At 36.7% G+C, this 9,032-nt stretch overlaps 1 protein-coding gene and 1 long non-coding RNA gene across 2 annotated transcripts in view; both read right to left on the minus strand.

Annotated features, from left to right (window-relative positions):
* Positions 1-9,032, minus strand: part of LOC100742801 (UPF0489 protein C5orf22 homolog) — a 432,798-nt gene that overhangs the window by 340,302 nt on the left and 83,464 nt on the right. The window lies entirely within an intron of this gene.
* LOC117152254 lies at positions 4,727-7,213 on the minus strand. Its single transcript, XR_004462574.1, has 2 exons — positions 5,097-7,213; positions 4,727-5,035 (listed from the first exon to the last, which is right to left on the minus strand). It is a non-coding gene; the product is annotated as an uncharacterized LOC117152254 (long non-coding RNA).

Below are 9,032 nucleotides of genomic sequence, written 5' to 3' on the forward strand. Positions count from 1 at the left end.
TAGCGGGCCGGCCACACGTCACCGAATCGTGATCCTCGAGAGGCCGAAGACGATGTTGTGTCCCCCATCAAAGCTAGGAGCACTGTCCAGTTCGTGAGCCGGGCTGCTTCCTGCACGGTCGACCGTAAAATATGAAATACCATTCCTCCCTGCCCTTTGGTTGCTGGAGCGTTGCTGCCGTCGCTATCGCTCCACCAACCGGTGTCTTTTTCTGTCGACTTCGACTAGGAGGAGTCGAACGAAGAGACTGCTCGACTTTGTTCTTCCACGATATGACGAGACGAGGAACGTGTTACGGTACCTGGTGTACCTGGTACGATACCGTACTAACTGGAAAAATCCAAATGTCCCCGACACGAAAGATCGTTTTCGACCTCCCGCGAAATCTGGCTGCTCGATCTGTTCTGCTCTACTCTCTCTCTTTCTCTTTCTCTCTCTTTCTGTTCCTCTCTCGATGATAATAATCGGATTATGGAAATCCTTTGGAGATGACGACTCACTGGTGTCTTTTTTCTATTTTTTTTTTTTTTTTTTTTGTACGCTAAATAAAGCTAAGTGGTCCTTTTCAGGCTGATTTTGTTAAAGTAGGTAAGGTAGGGTTATTAGAGTCAAGTTAAGTAATTTGGCTTGTAATTCGCTAAGATTTTAAGCGATCTATTTGAAATTCAGGCTATTCGAATCGTCGTTAGTGGCGTGATAAACGCCAAGGGAAGTATATCGTGTACTTACATGGATAGATGGGAAAATCATAGTTTTCTACAAGTACTAATCAAAGCGAAAGAAGTTTGTTCGATGTTAATATTTGTAATTGTACTTATTTACTTTCTAAACGTTTTCGTAATTGCAATGGTATTTCAAATGTGATCATTATAAATGAATTCAAGTGCATGTCAGGACTGTTTGTATCGTCTACGAGGGAAAGATTTCGAATGAACCTCGTCACGGTTTAATCTGACAGGAAAACGTACGATATGAAGGTGTCGTTAACAGCATAACAGGTCATAACGTTAAAGGAAAAATATACATGGATGCCGTTTAAACGGCAATTGACACTTGCTACTCTATATTCGTAAAAATCGACACACGTTCCGATACTTTAAATGTCACGTGCCACTCAAGTGACGTTTATAAATCTCGATCTGAAAGCTGTGACTAACTAAGTTAAGGTATCATTGGCGGTTCCATAATCACGAATTGCTATCAACCATGTCAAAATCTTTTGCTCTGTACAATAGTGGAAATGTTACACGATATGTTTGCCGACTGATGAGTCATCGATATCTCGCTTAAATCGATTCGACTCGCGTTTGCATCAAGGGGTATTCAGTTCTGTAATGTACCAATGTATTCAATGCTAATACCGAAGAGGAGAATTCTTTTCGTCGAACGTGTTCTTTGGGAATATTACAAGTTGTTAACAATATTCCGAATTATTAACGAGTTATTAAATTTATCGTATAACGATTACCATATTCAAACAATAATTTTCGCATAAATTTTAACTACGACGAATGTAAGATTTTTATTTTCAAATTATGTAAATTATTCAAATTATTCCTATTAACGACAAACAGAGAATCTTTTTTTTTTAGAATATTACAAATTATTAACAACGTTAGGCTTAACGTTATTAGACTTAAAATCATTAGATAAATTTCCAGTATGCTGAATGTAGAACTTTCTTTGAATTGTATAAATTTACCGATTTACATTGTTTATATGGCTCATAGAAGTATACGAACGAAACCAGCACATATTTTCTATGCTCTAAATTAGGCTCTTTCTAGGACAATTTTCAGTAATGAGACGTTGTCTCTTGGATAACAATGCTGATTGAAACTAACGAGCGATGATTCATAACTTCAATTCTGATATAATAGTGCAAATCTAATGGGAGATTGGACGTCTCACAGAGACTAATTGACATCGAGATAAAGAATTTTTAATTTGTCATATCAAAGGATTATTAAAAATGTAACATTAAGACAAATAATAATCGACGATCTTTAGAAACTTACTATTCAACAATAGGTAAACCAAATATTTCTTCGACATTTAATCGGATTTAATCGATCAATGATAAATTAAATTTATAACATTTACGATTGTAAATGTAAATAGAGTACATATAATTCATTTGAAAATTTACAAACCTAAATAAACATCTAATAAAACGTATAAGAAATATGGTAAATTTTAATAAAGATAGAAAGTCATCATTAGATATTTTTAAACTCGGAAATTATTTAAAAGACAAGACTTTCTTACAGATACAATTCATCTGATCATACGTACGTCGATCAAACATCGATGTTTTGAATTATTGAATCCACATGAGTGGTTCGATCGCGTTCATGCGAATCAAGAACACGCTCGCCAACAACCACTCTAATCGACCGATCTGAATCGTTCTGCAACGAACCACGATAAGCGGAATAAAATTCCGCGGGATTTAAGGCAACGCCGCTGCGAGAAAATTGTTTGCCTTTCTCGAAGCCACTTTATCTCGTTGCGGTATTCGCAGAATACCAGTTCGAAACCTTCACTTTCTGCGATCGTAGATAGAACGGAGGTTTGAAAACGACACGTCACGACGAGACGAATTATTATGTTCAGAGGCAGCGACGTTTCCATCGAAAACTAAAACATTACGTTTCTTCTTTCCTTCGATAGAAAGCTTCTATCGAATATCTTTTATGCAGACCGTTGTGTTCCATTCTTTTTATTCTGTTTGAAATCTTTTAACAAAATCTAATATCCTAGAATATTATTTGTCTTTGGGTTCGAATAATCTGTAATTTTATTCGAAACAATGCGATTGATTAAAATCTGGAATTATTGAAAATTATGCGATTGAAAATGCAACACTCCCGTTATTATGTTTTATCAAAAATTATTTTATACGTTGTTAGAAAAGACAAATGACTGGCTGGATGACTAAACTGCAAATTTACACTTTTATAAACATAATTAGAGAAACGCAACTTGCGCAAGAATTTGTTTCAGTCGCTGAATATCATAATGAGTAGGTACTATGCTTTTGATATTTCATATATTTCGTATATCTTATTATATATTTTTATTATGTACATTCGTTATGTGTATTTTATATCTTTGAATATCCCATATATGCATAAGTAATCACAATATAATATGATTCATTTTTTAAAGTCACATGAAGCATTGAAGATATGTACATATTTATACATCTTTGAATAAATCAGTGTTGAATTTTGTTATGACACAGAGTCAAATGATTTGTTGTCGATAAAATGAACGATTAGTTTCATTGTTCAGTATACACGTACATAAAACAAGTGATTAAGAAAAAATTGACGAGCGTAATTCTTTGGCAAGCAGCTCGAACAAAATCTTGGCTAATAGTTGGCCAGCGATGTTTAACGACGAGCATTTACAATTCCATGCGTCGTACTTCGCGGGTTACTTGGATTTTAATGATCCTCATTTGTAAACGGAGACATCTCCCATGGAAATCGGTAGCTCTCTACGCGTGCGCGTTCGATCGTGCCGGTCATTCTATCGATGACAAGTAGCGATTTAAATGTCAATCGTGGAGGCACACGAATGGACGTGCCAAGTTTTTCAAAACTGCGTACCTTGCAACATAACCATGGAATTAACATTCCTCGTTGATCACAGCGAATATATCCTCTATCAGTTCATAACAGCTATTTTCTTTTTTCCGCAAACGTTAATTAAATTAAATTTCTAAAATCGAGTGCAGTACGACACAACCATAGAATGGATGTACCCGATATTCTTTCAGTTTCTATCAGGTCTTTCTCTCGCTTCAAAAATCAATTGCGTTAATTTTTTGTCAGACTTTTCAATATTCAAGAAATTAATATTCACTATGTTGATTGATATTTTTATTTCCTCCAGCGATTATCTTTTTATCTTCGTGTAAATTAGTCAAATTCTTGTTTGCTTCTTACACGAATGAATATGTACAAGCGGAATTATGTATAATGTATGAAATATACAGGGTCATTGGTAACTGGCGGTACAAGCGGAAAGGGGGGGATTCTACGCGAAAAAAGAAGTCGAAAATATAGAATAAAAATTTTTCGTTTGAAGCTTTGTTTTCGAGAAAATCGACTTTGAATGTTCGCTCGGTACGCGTGCACTTTATCACGTCTCGTTATAACGGATCTCACTGTAGATTTAAAAAAAAATAAAAAAAAAATTTTTTTATTCTATATTTTCGACTTTTTTTCGCGTAGAATCACCTCCTTTCCGCCTGTACCACCAGTTACCAATGACCCTGTATAATGAAATATGTACAAGGGAATGTGAATCTTGGAAATTGTAGCTAAAGCGTTCTGTATAAACAACATGCAGATGTCTATTGCACTTTGCGTAGAATGACGTTGAAATACTGATTGAAGAGTTTAATATGTAATCACTTGTGTAAGAATATATGCATAGAACATCTAGTTCAAACATTTGATAGATAAAGACATATTTACTCTTGTTTTCATGCAGGAACTGTGCAATATTTTTAAAAATCCTAGAATTGCATCTAAATCGAGCCGTTTTAATAAACTTTCTATATTTATTATTTCAATACTACCGGTTTATCGTTACCAGGGTTTAGCAACATACTTTTTATCATTCTGTCTCATTTTCTAGATATCGTACTAGTATTATTATGTAATAATATCACTTCCCATTTTATTACATAATTTTTATATAACAAATAATTTTTTAGAAAAATATTTATTAAAGAAAAAACAACAATTTTTTCGATCTTGTTTTTGTATCATTTCCACGACTCAGAGTCGAAGAATTCATGAATGTTCTATTAAGTAGAAAAGGACTTCACGGTCAGACATTTGGCAGCATATTAACATTTCCGGGAAACACGCATTGCATTTAATACAGTTGCAAAATTTTAAAGCTGCAAAACGTATCAAACATGCCAACGGGCATATAAAATATCCAAAGTATAGTCAGTATTCATTTTAATATCTCAATAATTCTCTGCTTAGATTCTATCTTTCTTCAGTCACGTCTGCAAAAGTACGAATTTGCATAAATATCGCACATACAATATACAAATACAGACCATTTACGCAACAAAAATTGTCAAAAAAATATCCACTTAAAACTGTTCACGGAGTCTAAGCAAGTAGATGTAGATATCCTGGCAGACCTAAGAAGATCAAGATAGAAACATTTCCCGTCGACTCGATTTAGGAATCCGTAACAACAAAATGGATCGCAGTTATTCGAGCGAACTAAAAATTCCCTAAAGGATCTAAAGTTCGAGAAAAGGTTCTGTTGCACACACGTACACATTACGCTGCTCTTTATTTCCTTCTCGTGAACGGTTTAGCGATCGCGGATAACACGATGGCTCCGGAATGGAGATCGCAGGCCTGTCCTTTCCTTGGCGCACGGACGCGTCTGTCATTCCTCCGATAACGAGCAGCGACTTAAAGTCTTTACGGTGTCATACGGGCTTAATGCCACGGGCACGGCGACGGGACGTGAGCCGAGATAGCGAAGGCGCTATTTAATTAACGATAATAGCTCGGCTTAACAAGAACTCCGCGGCATTTTCTTTTCATTGTCTTTCCGTAATGCGACGGCCTCCACACGGACACGTTTCTGTTTCTTCTTTGTTCCTCGCTCCTGTCGTCGTGAAGTATCGCAGTATACTGCGACCGATTTGTGGAATTCTCTTATAGATTCTTGGTATTATAGAGTATCGATACTTCGTTCTTAAATGTTTTTGTTTCAAGCAGTTATCTGTGCTCTCGTGTGATAGTTCGCGAGACGATGATATTTATCGGGGCTTCGGGTTATTACATGGTGTTTTTCGTATCATTAGTTTATGAATTAAGTGAACTTCAACAGAGAAAAGACAGAGAGAGAGAGAGAGAGAGAGAGAGTTTTGCGTCTGTAGATACGATTACGACATTGTACCGCCGTTGATCTTTTCCTAAACGTTGATTATTTGGAAATTGTTAATGACTCTGTAAAATTTGCACATATAAATAGGATGCCTGTGTAGATTTACATTTTTGCAGTCGCCTGATATCCTATCGAACTCGTTATATTTAATGAAAAATTCGAAGAAATAATATTTTATAACACGCACAAGTCGCAAAGGAAACGACAGCGTTATAATAAGATAGCATGAAAACGAAAGCAGTGAAACGTATTCAATTTATTTCTAGAATTTTAAAAATTTTTCTGTCACAGTACTTCGTTGATGCTTATCTTAAATTATAATTTCATCGATTGTATCTCTCTGAAATAAACGGCTCAGATATCAGTAGGTATCCGTAATACTTATGGCCAGCAGTATGTGTCAAGGTCAATACCATTGCAGCTGCCTCTTCTATATTAAATAACTATCTTATACCTTTTTCCATCATGGAGGTGATCTATCCGTGGATGGAAAACGTGTCGTTCGATCGAACTAGCGACACGCTTGCAAGAAGGGAGTTGGGCCTGTGGACGCGTTGCAGATACGCCGGTGCTAATTGCAATTTATGTCTCATTGCAGCGGTCGTCGGTGCGCCACGACAAAGGACCGCACCGCGGGCGGCCGTTGCTGCGTTAAAGCGTTTCGAAAGAGAGCCTGTGCCACCGCGGTTCACGTGTTACAGGCGAACACCGCCATGACGTTGTTGTCGTTGCTGTTGTTGTCGTTGGCTGCTGTTGCTTTTGCTTGTCGGACGGTTTCACCTGTGCGTCCGCGCGAATCGACTTTACGAGGCCGGCTTTTGTCGGAATCAGCGCCGCGATTCGCGTCCCCGCTGCGATCGACGGCTGTGAAACGCGGACTCGTTCTTGCTGCCCATCGACGCGACGCTCTCTGCATGATAAACATCCCGTGGGACAGAGTATTCGTGTACCAAGGGTACGTCTGTAAGTGATTTCCGTTTGGTTTGCTGATTTCGAAATTCGTTGCAGTAAGACTCGTGACGAAAGTGATTTTTTAAGTTCGCTTTTTGCAGCATGCTCTGCGATTGGAAATATAAAATGTATAGGGTGGTGACTCGTGGAAATATTTGAATACTTGCTGTGAACATTTTTGATGAATATATTATGCGCGTTGTATGGAACGATCCTATATTTCGTTTAATGATGCTACGAGATACGACGATAGCGATTGCATTGGTAAAGTTTGAAACATGGTCGAGAATGCACGTGGAACGTGCAAAATATTTCTTTCTTGGAAATATGCCGAAACATTTTTAGCAGAAGAAGATATTTTTTAAATCAAACGAGTACTCCAATTTTATGTATACTTAGATATATACGTAATGTTTCAAAACTCGTTGCGAAGAATCTCTGAAATTGAAGGAAAAGATACGACTCTATTTCTAAGGTATGTTAACATTAGGAAAGATAGGTATTTCTAAGACTTCTAAATTGTTTACCATTAATCGTACAATATTAAATAGCAAATCTATAATTAGTTTTGTAATTGACAAAGAAGAACTATAAAAAAAATTCGGTTTCTAGTATCTAGATTTCAAAAGAACGATTCTTATCGTATGTTTCTACATCCGCCTGGAAAATAAAAAGAAAACAAAATTTATCATCTGTTCTTGAATTTTATGCATATTCCGATTGGACACGTTCAACGTCATCCAGTTTCATGTCTACGATATGATACCGCAAAAGCGATATCAGCGACTGAAATTCATCGAGAGAGTCAGATAATACACAATACCCAAAACCGCTACGATTTTGTATTACCATAATTGAATAGATCTGCAGCGGGATTAATGAAGTATCAAATATCCCAGGTCGGCGTAAACAATGCCGCAAAATCTATTTAAACGATGCTCGATTAAATATCCATTGGCCATCGCTTAACTCTGTTCAGCCAAATGGAACCGCGTATATCTCTTCTTGCAACAAAGACGTTACGCATCGTGTTGTAGAGCAAATTAAAACATGGCGCAATATCGTCTCGTTCGTTCAGCCCCGCTGAACAACACCTTATTTAGAACGCTATAACATCATTCACGTCGACAAAGAGAGAATCATTATCAAAAGTTTCGAAGTAAAAGATGACGAAGTGTGATATTGCACGATGTGATCGAACGTATGTCTTTGTTTGTTTAATTCTTCGTTATTCGTGTACAGTTTGTTTCTCTTTGTTCGATATCGTTCTTTTATATGTTCCAGGAATTTTAGACGAAAATGAAATTTTCTGATGATAATTGAGAGGTGCGTAGCACGATCTTTGGCCGTGTTTGACTTTTTCCAGCAGAATAAAAGAACAAAAGAATACACATTAATTTTTTTAAACAATAAGTCTAGTCGTTATGTTACATAATCCTTATAAATGTATCTATGCATGCTGACATCGCGGAAGAAGCATATTTAATCAAAAATCATAAAATTGTGGACGTCATGACAAAGATTTTGAAAAGTTAAAAATATCCTTCGTATTGCAGTAACTTACGGGACGATTCAAACTCGAAACTTACAAGATTGAAAATTCTATAATAAACTACCTATAAACCATCTATTCCTTTCAAACTCAATTTCAGTATTCAGTAACTTAAAGGATTATTTAGTCTCCACGTAAAATACCAAACTTAAAAAACCTCCTAAATTACAAGATTCGAACTCCCATTACATCTTCAAAAAGAAAAAAAAAAAAAGAAAAAAATAGCCAAAAATCAAAACCCATTTCATCGATTCTAACGTCCAGTCTCTTTACTTTGGTACGACAATTACCATCGAAAAATAAAATTTCCTTTGTCCACCAATAATTACCCCTTTCCTTTTCCCTCTTTCCTAGTTCTCTCCTTATTCTCTGCCGCTCTCGCCTTCCTCGTTTCTCGAGGAACGAACGCCGAAACGCTGGTCGATAAAGTACAAACGCACAATGGACGTGGAAGCATAGAAACACGTGGCGCATAAATCGCGCATTATGTGCGGCTCTTTGTGCGCGACGAGAGTAAATAGGCTGGCGTGCGCGCGCTCTCCGGCTACCCTTTCCTTTGGATTTCCTTTCGCTTGGGCTCTGGCTGTTG

Source organism: Bombus impatiens, unplaced genomic scaffold (assembly GCF_000188095.3).
Source record: "Bombus impatiens unplaced genomic scaffold, BIMP_2.2 scf_0899, whole genome shotgun sequence".
NCBI classification, from domain to species: Eukaryota; Metazoa; Arthropoda; class Insecta; order Hymenoptera; family Apidae; genus Bombus; species Bombus impatiens.